The sequence below is a fragment of the Trichechus manatus genome, unplaced genomic scaffold (genome assembly GCF_000243295.1).
Source record: "Trichechus manatus latirostris isolate Lorelei unplaced genomic scaffold, TriManLat1.0 scaffold00241, whole genome shotgun sequence".
Taxonomy (NCBI): domain Eukaryota; kingdom Metazoa; phylum Chordata; class Mammalia; order Sirenia; family Trichechidae; genus Trichechus; species Trichechus manatus.
The window spans coordinates 2,341,176-2,358,490 of NW_004444177.1; positions in this window are offsets into that span (position 1 = coordinate 2,341,176).

Genomic DNA, 17,315 nt, shown 5'->3' on the forward strand with positions numbered 1-17,315 from the left:
ATATATATACACATATATATACATATTCTTTCTCTGAATATTTTCTCTTCATTTATTCTCCTTTCCCCTTAATAAACTATAATTCAGATGTTAGACCTTTTATTTCTATTGTCTGTTTCTCTTGTCTTTCACATTTGTCACCTTTTGTTTTTTTCTGCCATCTTGAAAAAACTTTTCAGATATACATTGTATGTATTTAATCCTTTGTTCATTCAGATCTATTCTGCTTGTATCTATTTTTTTGTATTTTTTATTTTCAGTTGTTTTATTTTTCATGTCTAGATTTCAATCTGGCCATTTAAAAAATTGACTTCATCATTTTTTTATCCTTCCTCTCTACACTTATTTTTAAACACCTCTTTTATTTGTTTAAACATACCTGACATATTTATTTTATAATCCCTGACTAAATACTGCAATATCTGAAGTCATTGAAGTCTTTTTCTTCAAGCTGTTTCTTCATCCCCTTGCAGCCTAGAAAATCCTATGGGGCAGTTCTGCTCTATCACATGGAGTCTGTATGAGTAAAAATCAACACAACAGCACCTAACAAGGACAACAACAAGCTCTTGCTTAAGGTAACTTGCCTTCTTGCATGTTTTCTGATTTTTTTTCACTGTAAGCTCACCTTTATTACCAGTTTATATGTGAGAATACTCTGGAGTGGGTCAAAATATCATTCCTCCAAAAAAAATTTGCATTTGCTTCTGTACGTACTACAAACCTGGGACCATAATAAATCAATTTGTGTTCTTGAAGTGTTTTATTTTCCATATAGGAAGTCTGAATTCGGTCCACAATTTCATTTGAGGGTTGGTTTTGTTACAAATTATCAGAGGAGAGTGTTTTGTTTGTTTGTTTGTTTTTTCTCATCTGCCCTGAGCCAAGGTCTTTAGCTGTTTCATTCTATGGGGCAGGTTTATTTCCAGTTCACCATTATACTGAGGTGTAACTTCTAGTCTTCTATCAGATTCTGCACCTTGGTCATACCCTTTTAATATCTTCATTTTTCAAAATAAAAACTTGTATTCACTAGATTTTAGTAGATATTTAAGAGGGAATCCAGATTCAATGTTCTGCTTTTTGCTTGGATTCCCATTTTTAAACTTGTTTTCAGTTTCTCAGAATGCTTTACTTTCCTGACAACTGAGCAATGCCACGTGTGTGCATATGTGTTTTCTTCCAGCATTTTTAGCTAATTTCAGTAAGATAGTTTTTGTTTGGAATCTGAAACCTGTCTTTTCTTGTGTATTCTAGGCATGGATCAGTGCTTTAGACTCCTTCCTTTTGCCCTCAATCAAATACACTTTCTCTAGCATTTATGCTAAATTAATTTATGTTATGAAATAGTAAGTTATTAGTGTCATCACATAAACAGAAAATGACCGGGACCAAAATTCATAGATTCAGTCACCTAGCTTTAACAAAATCCAAAGTCATTGTCTCTAGGAAACTCACTGTCTTTTTCTATACAACTAGGGTATGAAGATCATATGGGATAATATATATGAAACTACTTCTTTGTATGCAATTCACCCTACAAATAGGAAATATTAAATTTTTTTGACTAAAAATCTTTTAAGGCCTAAAATGATAGGAAACAAAAATAAATAAATAGTAAGGACAATCATAACGAATTATGTAAATTTGTAAGAGAAGTTCTTTATTTTTTAGATCATTGAACTTTTAGTGACCTTCTAAATAATTCTTTATGATCTATATGCCTTATTCTGTCTGCACACACATATGTAGAGAACATGTTTTACACTATAAATACATCTGTTCTTGTGGATATTTGTAAAATGCAATAAAGAAAACCTGCTTTGTACTGTAACTCCCTTCATCATCAGCACTGGAATGGAACCACAAACCGTAGTTAATTTCATCCCCAGAATTTTTATAATAGCAAGACAGCTGCTCAGCATAACTTTTTCTGTTACTTTTCAGTTTATAATACATATGATTAAATGGATTTGGAAGTGAAGTCCAAAAAGCTACTAAATGAACTTTATGAAATTTAATTTGAATGTGTCAGGGACTTATGTTGCATTGGAATATTTAGGTTGCATGGACACTGACTTTGAGCCAGGTTATCAGCCTGGTTTTTGAGACAATTTTTAAAATAAGCTGTATAACAATACTTGTCCAAAAAACTGACATCAAAATCCTTTTTATTTTCTCACTGGTAACATATATTTGGGAATGGAATGGATCCTGTTTTCATAAACCCATTACTTATTCTGCCTATTTTGACATTGCAGTTTAATTTTTTAAAATCAAATATTCTATTGACAAGAAATGAAATATTATAATGTCCGAATATTAATATTAATATTTTGTACTGTTACTAATATTCCAATCTTTTTTACCAGTATGTTGTATGTTAAAGTATAAGAAAGTCTACAATTCAGAATATTAAAGCTGGAGAAATAAAGAAGTTATTTGTTAAAGTATGTAAATGGAAACTAACCTAATAATGGATTAATTATATTATTTTCATGTTTTAGCTTAACAAATTATAATTATAAATACATGGCTTCCTTTTCTTTATCTATAAAGAATGGTAAAAAGTAAAAAGTGTTGCAGCTGGTAAAGATCAGATTAGAACACGATTTTTTTTTTCTTGAAGCATTTTCAGAAAACAGAATTTACATTACTCATAGTATTTAAAACGCCAAGGAACAGCCAGACTCCAATCTCAGCTGACCTCTAACACCCGATTTTTAACCACATTTTTTTTTTGTAAGACAATAAGCATTTTAAAATTCAGAAAGCTATATTCCATGAATTTTAACAGTGGGTGGATACTAGAATACTGATAATACAAGTATGCTGAGAAATTACCTTCACTTCAGGGCTCTATGACTTACCTCCTTTTCAAAAGCAGTATCTTCTTTAATTACTATTAGCTCAGAACACTTTTAACATTATAGCAATTCAGCAAGAAGGCCAACTGATAGAAAAATATTTTAATCTATACCTTATTTCTAGGGGACATGTGATCATCATTCAGATTTGAAGTGAGAAAACTTTCTTTAAACAGAAGCCAAAAGCAACATCTGTGTACAGCTGATCCTGAACGTCAACCAATTTACCCCGTATTTTAGAATGTGCTCATTTCTTCTAATTTTATTTTTCATTTTATAGACTCCTGAAGCCAAGCACAGAGAGAAGTACTATTTTGTAATCATTTTGATTTATCTGTAAGCAGGAGGTTTACAAAATCCCTTAAGAAATCATCACCATAGGTTTGTAGCTCAATTAAGCAGATTCAATTAGTCTAGATAGACTAACTGAAGAGCATATACGACTCAAACCAAAAAATATATTGGGACCCTATGCAGTTTATTATTTTTTAAAAAAAAGTCTCATTTCCATACTCACCCTTGGACTAATATGTTTTTTTTCAAAATATTTGGAAAAGAAGCTACATATATGAGAAAAGCTATGAATACAGTTGTATTTTACAGCCCAAATATTTTTCCATACTCTGTCTCCAGATATGTGAGTCTAGAGTCAGGACACACAGTAAATATCCTTGTTATTTGATGCCTAACAGACTGAGAAATCTTTTAACTCCTGTCTAGTCAGATGACAAAGTTAGAGAAACTCAAGTGTCATTAACTCAGTCTTGTGACCATTATCCCGTATACTTCCAGTATATATTAAAAATAATGGGAAATAACATGTCCATGGATCCATACTTGGTCCCAGAAACCGTGATAAAATTTACACTACTCAAATTTACCACTACTCATATAAGGAAAGTCCCTATATAATTCTTAAAAATGAGGTAACAGATTTTAGAAATATTAAAAAATAAAAGGAAGGAAGGAAGGTTGGAAAAAGGAAGGAAGGATGGAAAAAGAAAGGAAGGAAGGAAAGAGAAAAGAAGAAGGAAGAGGAGGAGAAGGAAGAAGACCAAGAAGACAAGCAGAAGGAGGAGAAAAAGAAGGAGAAAAGAGAAAAAACAAAAGAAGAAAAACTCACTCAAGGGCATACAAGTATTAATGACATATTAAATAATTTATTCAAGGTCACACGGCTAGCAGCATTACCAAGAATTAATATGTTGTTTGTCTGAAACCAAAATCTATGCTGTTTACCTCTTGCAGGGCCCTCCCTGTGGCAGAGACTAATAAGATTTCCTTTATGTTTTTGACACACAGCTAGATATAGTCTACAGTCTCCTTGCAGTTAGAGGTGGTCAGATGTTATGTGGAATATGTTCATGGTCTGGCCGATTAAAACCTTTCTCCCAAAAATCCTCACTCTCCCTTTCCCATTTGGAAGGTGAATGAAGGACTAAGATGTCGTGATGGAGAGCTAAGCTACACAGTAGACAGAACCTGAGTCTCTGAATCATCAGACAGAAGGCTTTCCCAAGACAGTGAAGTGCTGTGTGAGCAGGAAGTAAACTTCTATAGTGTTAAGCTGATGGGCTTGGGAACTTCTCTGTTGGAGTAGTTGACTCACTCTGGCTAATGCAAGCCGAAGTAGTTAGAACAGCATAGGACATACCAGCTTCCGCGAGCCATCCTTTTAACCCCCGTTTGTCCTATTGACAATGAAGTTTAATCAGGCACTGATTACACTCAATCCTCCCAATGTGTTAGCCTCTCAGATGACAATGACTCCATCCCTGAAGACTGAATCCTGAGAATTTCACACCAGGAGGAAGTCAAGGGAGACGTCTTAGCCCTCAGAAAGTCATGCCATGTAGGTGGTTTCCTATATCCTGTACTGATTGAGTCAGTCCTATTTAATTCCATTTCATTTGTTGTCAAAAGTTAAAAAGACAAATAATAAGGAAAGATAAACAAATACGCTGACTGGTTCATTAGATTGTGAAAACCGTATTACGTACGGACAGAAGCAGAATGTCACTCACTTTATTTTTAAATGTAAGGCTATAAGAGAAAGTAAACTCTCCTTACCTCCTTGAAAATGGACAAATATTTATAATCTCTGTGGAAAAGCTAAAGAAACAGGCATCGCTAAAGAGCATACCAGTGATAGCTTCACCTCCTCAGAGATTTCTGAAATCTCAAGCCTCAAGTAGAGCCCCTATGCCAATAAATTACAATAACCATAGCAGGATAATGTTGCCTTATTGCTGTTATGGTTGTTAATACAGTTACTATTGAGAATTCTATTTGCTGCATGCTTTACTATGGATATGAGTTTATCTTCACAATATCCCTGGAAGGCAGACAGGTGATGACTTTTATTAACACCATTTTAGTGATAAAAGAACCAGACAAGAGAAGTTCAAAGACATTTATCATGTAATATTGCAAATCTAAAAGAGTTAGGTTTAGAATTTAAAGTACTTCAATTGTTGTGCACTTCAGCAATGATTCACACTCATTATATGGGTTTTTAGACAGAATACCTATCATTGAGAAAGATTTTCTTCAAGGACAAAAAAGATAATATATCTTAACGGCCTTGGTAACTGAGGTAGATTCAAAAGGCTTTAAATTATGAATTTGTTGTTGTTGCTGTTGGTATAGGCATGTCCTAACAGAACGAAGTTACTTCAAAAGAAGAGGAGGAGGAGGAGCTTGAAAGAGATTTCCTACAAAGGATATTTCAATATCAATCTGCAAAGTATATAGAGATGTTACCTGATATTCATATGTTACCATAAATTCATTGAGTTTATTTCTTTTCATACATCACTGGAAAGACTCTGGGATAGTAATTCAGAATTATCTAAGGAAAGGAATCGCTGTGCAAGCTAGACATAAAAGTAAATGTCCCGTGACTCAATGCTGTACTCCAAAGTCTCACTATACATACAGAGTAAAATCGAAACTTAGCCTGACTGGCTAGGCCCTCAGTGGTCCCTTACTCAACCACCATTTCCTAACACATGCTCCTGACACACACAATAGAGGCTAATCACCTACCCCTCACTCCATTAAGTCCCAGAAACTTTCCTGACTTCATACATTTAATTATGTTCATCTAATCCACTTAGAATAATAATCTTCTTGTTGATTTAAATGTCAATCTCTTTTCATCCTAAAAGTATCTCCTTTAAAATATTACAGCTACTCTTGAATTCCCAAATCACCTTTGTAGGATCATCCACCACCTCTCTTGCTTTTATAGTTATCAATGGCTTTGAATCTTTGGAGCAAAAAAACTGTCATGTTTAGTTTTTTATCTTATTTTTTGTAAAAACTAGCATAGTGTTTTGGACCCACCAAGTGCACAGGAAGTGCTAACTTTTCTAGTTCAACCAGCTTTTCTTGTAAGTTCTTCAAACAGTTGCTTGCAAGGGAAGAGGTACAATTAGATTTGAAACAAGATCTGTATTCTTCATAGGACAAAAGGGATGAGAGAGTCTAGAAAGAAACCAGCATATATCTGGTGACACTAGTCATTTTGGATTAAGGATAATTTTTTTGACTATTATTGCTTATTTGTTTTGATTTGTCCTCCCTCCATTATGTATGTTAGGGTTTCAAGTTTTGTAAATAAGCTTTAACACATCTGATGTTACTTTTTTCTTAGCTCTTCATGCAGTGTTATTTTGATGACTGTTAAAATCTACAGCAACATACCTGTAATGCCTAAGATTTCCCTAAAGAATTCCCATTACAAAGGTTAAAGGATATATTCTTGTTTCTAGAATAACAATCACAGTTAAAAATGAGCAAACGTAACACAAAGGATTAGACTGAGTACTCCTATAAAAAAAAGTAAATACAGCAATTGTAATGGAAAAAAAAAAGTTTGTTATAAGTTATCTGATTTAGAAGAGCAATTATTCCAAAAGCATATCCTATAAATGCAGGTGATTTTATGCATTGGCCTAGTATATTGTGTAATCAAGATGCCACTGCACTAAACAACAACAACAACAAAAAAACCCGTTGCCATGGAGTCGATTCTGAGTCACAGGCAACCCTATACGACAGAGTAGAACTGCCCCATAGGGTTTCCAAGGAGTGGCTAGTGGATTTGAACTGTCAACCTTTTGGTTAGCAGCTGAACTCTTAACCACTGTGCCACCAGAGCTCTGCCACTGCATAGATGACCCCAAAACCTTTAGTTGCTGGGGAAACTCTGTCTTGTGAGATTTATATAAAATTGTTCAAATTTTCATCCTGTATTTGGTGGAAAATCCAACATCTTCCCATATGCCCAAGAATTCTTGAGAAAGTTGGGTAGGGATAGTGAGGTTTTTCTACTGATGCACAGGATACTAGGGTACTTGTCTTATATACTTATTACTCCCTTTATTAAGCACATTTTACAGATATTGGGGTTCAATACAATCCGTCCATATTCAAAGAATATGAAAATCTATCAGAGAGAAAAGAGGTTTAGTAAATAAAGTTTGCTGATATTGTTGCTTCATTTAATAGACTCTAACTATAGTTCAATTAAGCAGTTTTTTAGAAGGATATGGGGAATTAAAAAAGCCAATCCTTAAGATGTAGAGGCATTAGGGCATCTCAGGAATATCAGCAGCAAAACTATTCAGATCTTCCCTGTGTGTTGCCATTGACATGATTCTGTACCTATAATTTTTCTGTGCCAATTCCAAATTCCTGGGAAGAGGAATGGCCTAAATTGGTACAAAAGTTGTATAACTAGAAAGTCCATTTCTGTTCTGTAGCTAGGCCAAATGCAACAGAATGGGCTGCTCAAAGTCCTCCTTGTGCATTTAAAGTCTTTCCTGGAGAAAGGGAAACTACTGTTGACTGGGGGGGCCTCCTATAGAGGTGTCTAATCTAGAGATTATTTAGTTTGCCTCCTCATTTGACAGATGAGAAGACTGAGTCTCCAGAGAGTTGAATGTCATGTCCCAGCAGTGTATCCTAAAGCAGAGATTTAACTAGAACAGAGGTCTCCTAATTCCTACTCAAGTAATGTGTCTACCCTACCTGAAAATGTATTATAGAATCTATATTACAAATACTAAACGGTTCAGTAAAATGTTAAGTCATCAGGCCTTTTAATAATTCAATTTATTAAATTTAACATCTTAAAAAATAATTAAAATATATATAACACAAATGAATTATATCTATTTCCTTGTCATAGAACCCTACATCACCACTATAGTGGAGATATACTGAGAAAAATTGTTATGCTGCAGAAATAAAAATGATCACATAACATCATTTTCTCAGATATACAGACTTTAAGCAATAGCATCATTTAGAATCTAAGATCATATTCACTTTATGGATCTAATCATTTTCCCATTCTGAAGCCTACTGAGGCAGAGACTGTGGGGTGAGAGAGGTCCACTAATTTTCTCTCTTTAATGATCCTTCCAGATAATTCTGATGCATATTAAAGTTTGAGAGCCATAATTTTTATCCTATTGATACCATCTTTTTTAAAAACTACCCCCAATAATTGCATCCAAATATAACAATCTCCTTAACTATCCTCCAACACTCTAAAACTGTATTTACTTCTGTATCTTTGTTTATACTCTTTCCTCCTGTTAGAATGTGTTTCTTTTTCCTTTTCTCCTGCCCGTATCTTTTTTATCTTTTATACATAGCTTATTTGACTTATTTTTATTTGATACATACTTACACAGCACATTCTATATGTCCAGTACTGTTCTAAGTATTTTAGGCATTAACTCATTTAATCTCATAGCAGCCCTATATTTTAACATAAGAGCTACACTATCTCACTTTTACAGAGGGAGAAACTGAGGCACAGAGGAATTAAGTAACTTTTCTGCTTGTCAGTGGTTCCAATCCCAGGCAGTCTGGCTCTAGAGTCCATGCTCTTGAATATGACCCTACATAAAATCATTTGTGATCACCACTCAGCTGACTTTAAGATATACTTTTTCAGAACTTTTACTCAATGTTGATGTTGACACTAATTTGTTATTTTTCCCACTCCTCATCCACTTTCATTTTTTCTACTGAGAGCATCTCAGCTGTGCTTTGGGAAGACTTTCTCTTCTCCCTTGCTGCTTCCAGAGTGGTCATCAGTCCAGCAGCATCAGCATCACTCCAGACATTATTAGAAATGCAGTCTCAAGCCCTGTCCAAAATGAAATCTGAATCTGCCTTTAACAAAATCCCCAAATGAATCGAGTGTACACTAATGTTGCCAAAGCCCTGTCCTACCACATTCTTCTTTAATATTCTTCAGGTGATGTTAAGTTCATCTCCAGGATCTAGAAATTAGTAATGGTCTTGGAAAAGCCAACCAACAATAGTCATATTGATTGGTTTGGGAAATGAACATAATGCCAGGCAAAGCAATAAGACAAATGAAATTTGAGACCTATAATCTTGAGGTTTTTTTTTTTTTTTTAAGAGAGACGTTCTCTCCTCCTCTAGACTAAGTTTCAGGATTATGTGAGACTAAACATGCAATGGTCCCCGATATGGAGTAGAGAATGGAACCATATAAGTGAAGTAGACCTAAGAGACATATACGAGCTCTCAATTCACATTTGCCTATAACCAGCTTTCTCCTAGATCTTTAGTTGTGTGTGTCAATAACTTTGTTTTTTTTTTAAGCTTAACATAGTTTAAGTCACTTTATTTTTTTGTTCACATATGATAAAGCACAAGAACTAATACATCACAAGCCCCACTCATTCAGTTCTTTATTATATATTATTTTAAGCTGTTCTGGAATTCCTATTCTTCATAATATGATCCGTAATTAGTTATGATCCACGCAGTTGCAAGTCTTTGCATAGTCAGTAAAGCACAGGTAAACACCCTTCTGGTATTCTCTGCTTTCAGCCAACATCCATCTGACATCAGCAATGATATCTCTCCTTACAAGTCCACTTCTGAACCCAGTTTAAATTTCTGGAAGTTCCCTGTCGATGTACTGCTCCAACAATGTTTTAATAATCTTCAGCAAAATTTTATTTACTTGTAATTTTAATGGTACTGTTCAATAGCTTCTGCATTCTGTTGGGTCACCTTTCACTGGAATGGGCACAAATATGGATCTCTTACAGTTGGTTGGCCTGGTATCTGTCTCCCAAATTTCTTGGCATTGACGACTGAGCGCTTCCAACGTTGCATTCATTTGTTGAAACATATCAATTGGTATTCTGTCAGTTTCTGGAGCCTTGTTTTTCTTCAATGCCTTCATTGCAGCTTGGACTTATTTCTTCTATACAGTTGGTTCATGATCATATGCTACCTCCTGAAATGGTTGAACATTGACCAATTCTTTTTGGTACAGTGACTGTGTATTCATTCCTTCCATCTTCTTTTGATGCTTTCTGCATCATTTAGTATTTTCCCCATAGAATCCTTCAATACTGCAATTTGAAGCTTAAATTTTCTCTTCAATTCTTTCAGCTTGAGAAATGCTAAGTGGGTTCTTCCCTTTTGGTTTTCTATCTCCAGGTCTTTGTACATTTCATTATAATATTTTACTTTGTTTTCTCAAGCCACCCTTTGAAATCTGTTCAGCTCTTTTTTTTTATATATATATATTTTATTGTACTTCAGGTGAAGGTTTACAGAACAAATACTTTTTCATGAAACAGTAGTACACATGTTGTTTTATGACATTGGTTAACAACCCCACAACATATTAACCCTCTAACTTATCAACTTTTTTCTTTTTTGGTGAAAATACACATAGCTAAAGATATACCGCTTCATAAATTTCTACATACACAGTTCAGTGACATTGACTACGCTCTTCCAATTGTGCTGTTATTCTCACTTAAGATGAAGGCTTACAGAACAAAATAGTTTCTCATTTAACAGTTACTACAAATGTTGCCCTATGACAATGGTTAACAATCTCACATCAACAATATCCTTACTCAACCTTGGGTTCCCTATCACCAGCTTCCCTGTCCCCTTCTGCCTTCTGGCCCTTGTCACTGGACTCCTGTATCTCGTTAGTCTCATTTGGTTTTACAGGGCTGTCCACTCCCAGGCTGAACAGTGAACCTCGGAGGTAACTTCACCACTGAGCTAAAAGGGTGTCTGGGGGCCATACTCTCGAGGTTTCTCCAGTCTCCTTTAGGTCAGTAAATCTGGTCTTTTTTTTTTATGAGTTAGAATTATGCTGTACATCCTTCTCCAGCTCTGTCCAGAACCCTCTGTTGTGATCCTGGTCAGAGCAGTCAGTGGTGGTAGCCGGGCACCATCTAGCTGTACTGGACTCAGTCCGGTGGAGGCCTTGGTAGCTGTGGACAATTAGTCCTTCGGACTAATCTTTTCCTTGTTGTTCAGCTCTTTTACTTCATCATTTTTTTTTGTCTGCTTCAGCTACTCTATGTTCAAGAGCAAGTTTCAGAGTCTTTTCTGAAAACTCTTTTGGTCTTTTCATTCTTTTCTGTCTTTTTAATGACTTTTTGCTTTTTTCATGCATGATATTCTTTTTTTTTTTTTTTTACTTTTTTTATTGTCATAGTTTAAATGAAAGATTACAATTCAAGTTAGTCTCTCATACAAAAATTTATACATACATTGTTATGTGACCCTACTTGCTCTCCCTATGCTGTGACAGCGCACTCCTTTCCACCCCTGATTTCCCATATCCATTCAGCCAGCTCCTAACCCTCTCTGCCTTCTCATCTCACCTCCGGACAGAAGCTGCCCATTTAGTCTCACGTATCTTCTTGAACTAAGAAGCACACTCTTCATTTTATGTCCCACAGTCCAGTCCAATCTTTGTCTGAAGAGTTGGCCTCAGGAATTGTTTCAGTTCTGGGTTGACAGAGAGTCCGGGGGCCATGCTTTCCGGGATTCCTCCAGTCTCAGTCAGACCATTAAGTCTGATATTTTTGCTAGAATTTGAGTTCTGCATCCCACCCTTCCCCCACTCCATCAGGGACTCTCTGTTGTGTTCCCTGTCAGGGCAGTTATTGGCGGTAGCCAGGCACCGTCCAGTTCTTCTGGCCTCAGGCTGATGAAGTCTCTGGTCTGTTGGCCCTTTCTGTCTCTTGGGCTAATACTTTCCTTGTGTCTTTAGTGTTCTTTATTCTTCTTTACTCAAGGTGGTTGGGACAAATTGATGTATCTTAGATGGTTGCCTGCCAGCTTTTAAGACCCCAGATGCCACTTACCAATGAAGGACATGCATTCCCTGGTCTTTAGTCATTAGTGTTCAATGAGTGAAATCTATTCTTGAAATAGTCTCTAAATTCAATTGTTTCAACAAATGGATGATATGCTGAAAGTGCTCACTCACCTATGCCATGAAGTTTGGAAGACAGCTACTTGTCCAACAGACTGGAAGAGATCCATATATATCTATTTCAAAGAAAGATGATGGAATAGAATGCGGAAATTATCAAACAATATCATTAATATCACACAAGTAAAATTGTGTTGAATATAATTCAAAAACAGTTGCTGCAGTACAGGGACAGAGAACTGCTGGAAATTCAAGCCAGATTCAGAAGAGGACATGGAACAAGGGATACTATTGCTAATGTCAGATGGATCTTGGCTGAAAGCAAAGAATACCAGGAAGATGTTTACTTGTGTTTTCTTGGCTATGCAAGGGCATTCAGCTGTATAGATCACACAAATTTTGGACATCATTGCAAAGAATGGTAATTTTAGAACACTTAATTTTGCTCATGGGGAAGCTGTATGTAGATCAAGAGGTAGTTGTTGGAACAGAACAAAGGGACACTGCATGTTTTTAAATCAGGAAAGTTGTGTGTCAGGGTTGTATCCTTTCACCATACTTATTCAATCTGTATGCTGAGAAAAATAATCCAAGAAACTGGACTACATCAAGAAGAACATGGCATCAGAACTAGAGGAAGTCTCTTTAACAACCTGTGACATGCAGATGACACAACCTTGCTTGCTGAAAGTGAAGAAGACTGGAAGCCCTTACTGATGAAGATCAAAAACTACAGCCTTCAGTATGGCTTACACCTCAACATAAAGAAAACAAAAGTTCTCACAACTGGACCGATAAGCAACATCATGATAAACGGAGAAAAGATTGAAGGTGTCAAGGATTCCGGTTTTCTTGGATCCATAATCAATGCCTGCATAGGCAGCAGTCAAGAAACCAAATGATGTATTGCATTGGGCAAATCTACTGCAAAAGACGTCTTCAAAGTGTTAAAAAGCAAAGTTGTCACTCTGAAGACTAAGATGTGCCATGGTATTTTCTATCGCTCCATATGCATGCAAAAACTGGACAATGAATAAAGACTGATGAAGAATTGATGCATCTGAATTATGGTGCTGGCCAAAAAATTATTGAATATACCACGGACTTCTAGAAGAAAGATCATATTTGTCTTGGAAGAAATACAGCCATACTGTTCCTCAGAAGCAAGGATGGTGAGATTTTGCCTTATTTATTTTGGACATGTTATCAGAAAGGACTAGTCCCTGGAGAAGGACATCATGCTCGGTAAAGTAGTAGGTCAGTGAAAAAGAGGAAGACCCTCAACGAGATAGATTGACACAATCTACTTAAACATAACAATTGTGAGGATGGTGCAGGACCGGGTAGCATTTCATTCTATTGCACATAGGGTTGCTATGAGTTGGAACCGACCTGATGTCACCTAACAACAACAATAAAGACCCATCCTCACAAATTCAAATTCCCATCTGAGCATCTACTCTCCTGTTGGCTGTTTGTAGCTGAAATACCTCTTCCCTGCTCAGGAGACACCTTAGCCAGATTCCAATGCCTCATCAGGACAGCTATCTCAATACATCCTCATACCACCCCCCTTTACATATGAGATATACATGTCCGATAACAGGGCAGGTTTTACTTCTTTTTTTTTTTTTTTCCAAACTGCATGATAAATGGTCAAGCCATAACCTATTGTTTGATGTACCACTCTTGGAGGTTAAAAGAACTGGATGGACACGTTCAAGAGAGCCCTTACAATATAGAGAAAAGAACACAGAATTTGGAGATTGGAAGCCTAGGTTAACTCCTAATCCCATAGTTTACAAGTTTACTAGGAAAGTTGTTTAGTCTCTCTTATATTTAGCTCACTTATCTATAAAGTGAAGGACATATCTAAAATAGGGCTACAATAAGATCAAATAAAATATTTTTTGCAAATAACACACAACTTCTTCCTTTGTTTGCTGGCCTTGCCTTCTCCCCACAAGTTCTTTTCATAAGCATGCTATGGTAATTTGTTTTTTTCTTTTTACAGCAACATGTGGAAGAGGATTGGCGTGGCTGGCAAACAAATGCAGAGGGTGCACATTATTTGCATAAAAATATGGCATGTAAAGTACTTATGACACTGTCTTGTATATAATAGGTACTCAATAAATTACAGACATTAAAATGAACAGTAGGAGGCCTGGTGGCGCAAATGGTTACGGAGCAGTTCTACTCTGTCACATTGGATCACTATGAGTTGGAATCGATCGTACCTAACAACAACAGTATTATAAAAAATAGGTTTTACTCATTATGAAATACTTTTATTCTTACTTATATTACATCTCATGGTTTAATTTGCATTTTACTTCGAACACTAATCAACATTAAGTGGCACAGTAAAATAACAATTACCTTTTGCATGGCCCTTTAACATTTACTGAGATTTTTTTCATATATTTTCTCAGTTGATTATTATGGGAGGCCCGTGATCTTATCTTCAATTTCTTTATCCAAAAAGTCTAACACTTTATATTGCTTTATTAATTTTCCTTTATCTTCACCAAAAGATAGTTTTTTTGTTTATTTATTACTTCCTCCAACCAAAAGGTACATTCCACAAACAGCAGTTTGTTTACTTCTGTTTCACCAAAGGTCTAGGATAGACTGTGACGAAAAGTATAAAATGAGCGAACACATGAATGGATTCCTATTGTAATAGGAGAAAACTGACTCTCAAAGAATCCTCAAAGTGTCAAGCCAGCAAACCTTCCTTTTTCCTCTATGTTATATGCCTTTACCATTACAATTTCAATGAGGACAAAGAATATCAGTCAACAGTTTCCACATTACACCTGCCTGGGTTGTAGCACAGGATGACTAAAAAGTTGGAGAAGCTGAGACAAATTTAACAGGTAGATTGACTCTGTTGGAAAGAGACCTCAAAAATTCATTCAAGTCTAAGAAAAAGAATCTCATTCAGTATGAGGACTCATAAACAATACATAGAGCCACAAATCAAAAACTTGTCTTTGCATTGGTAAAGGAGTTGCCGTGGGGATAAGGCTGTTGGTCACAGACTGGTGTCTCATTCACATCCAGAGGAAGACAGGTGATGAATGAGAAGTGTGTCATTGTCAGATAGGAAGGTATTTCATAAGTTTAGGAGGAAGATAATCAGACATCTACCAAGTGTCATGCTTGTAGTAAGTGTAAATAAGAGTTGAAATGTCAAGATTTGTTCCATGTTATATCTCAGTAGAATATATGGTAACAGAGTTCCTTGTTCCTATATGATAACACAGTGCTAGTTTAAGTAAACTGAAGGTCAGAAAGGTACAATAGAACACATTGCAGTGGTAGAATAAATTATCAGATAGCAAATACATATTGCCTCTTAAATGAGAAGTTATAAGGGGTTAATTTAAAAAAAAATGGTGTCATCAAGTTGATTCAAATTAATGCAACCCCATATGTTACAGAGTAGAACTGCTCTGTAGGGTTTTCTTGGCTGTAATCTTTATGGAAGCAGATCACCAACCCTTTCTTCCATGGAACTGCTGGATTGGTTTGAACAACCAACATTTAGGTTAGTAGTTGAGCACAAACCACTTGTGCCACACAGGGAGCTTTAAGAGCTTAACAGGGAAAAAAAATTTTAGTAGCTAGGTTTACTCACATTTTAAGATCCTGAAGGCTCATAACTTCCAGAAGAGAAATCTTTACCAGTTTCACAGCCTGGCAGGCTACATTCTAACACAACAGGCTAGAGTTATTTATTTATTTTGCAGAGTGGACAAACAGCCTGAGTCTAAGTGCCCCATTAATACTGGAAATGAGATTGCACACATCCCAGAGACAAGACAAGAGACCATTCTGACCTCCACATAGGGACAAGTGAGGTAAGAACTTGGCATCTTCTCTGAGGACTTACTTTTCCCAACCTGTTGGTCATTTGGATGACAAAGATAGATTTAAAGAATGTTTTAATTCTAGAGTCAAAAGACTTTGCTAAAAAAAAAAAAAAAAAAAACACCAAGTGGGAAATAATTCTAAGAGATATTAGGATGGGCAGTCCTGATATCTTCTCATGTGGACTAGAAGAAAAAGAAAAAAAGGAAAAAAATTTTGGATGCTTGCTTTCATTTATCTTCTCGTATTTTCCCTTAATGCTTCAATACAGTGTGTTAGAGATACAATTTATGAATTCCACGGGTAAATGCTTGAAGTAATAACATTTACCACCATAAAGTGCTCAGATTCCCCTTCCACACAGGAACTTTGAGAGCATAGAAAATTGCTGCACTATAACAGCGAGTTACTTCTTTGCATGTTGTTAGCATGAACTTATGAGAAGCTCTCTAGATTTCAGTGTTGATTTAGAATTCAGTGACAGTTTGATTGTGGGCGCAACCTTTTCTACTACTATTGGGACATGGGTTACAGGCTGAATTAACTAGCTAAAAGACCAGAGCTCTGAGCCTATTTTACATATTTTTAATCCTTTCCACTCATTTTATTTGTACTGTTGTATTTTGTTTTTGTATCTTAACCCAGAGTTTACTCGCTTTTGGTTTATTTGCACTGTAAGATCATTTCAACAAACAAAAGACCTTGTAAAAGCACTGGGAACCAACTACCCACAGAAATCCATTGCCTTGATAAGGTTTATCCTTTAAAAACACTTACTGACAAAATCCCTTTTTATCCTGTCATTAAAACCCATAATAGCTTTCTTTCGCTTACTACTCATCTTTTAATGCTCAATAAGCATGAAGAACACTTTATATTTCTTGCTGTAAGTTAACACTATTTATATTTCAGAAATGCCAGATTCCTTCAAAAGTCACTTGAGTCCCAGTGGCAAGAATGAATTAGTCTGTCTCTCTCTTGACAGGTCTGCCTGAGAAGCAGCTTGCCTGGAGATGAATTCATTGTTATTTCACTATCTGAGAGCCAGTAAGAGATAGTTTCACAAATTTCTAGCATAAGGAATAAAATGAAACTCAACAGAAACAACTAATTTTTTTGTCTTTTTTTTTTTTTCCTAGCTTTGACCAAATTAGTAGGGACTGACGTATTTTGAATTGCTTGGTGTACATACTAGTGTATTTCTCTGAAATTTAATTCTATAATCATTGCCCTAGGGAGAAACATATTAAAGTTTATTGGCAAACACATTTCCCCTGATTTCTTTTTGTCCTAACATAAAAGCATGAATTAAG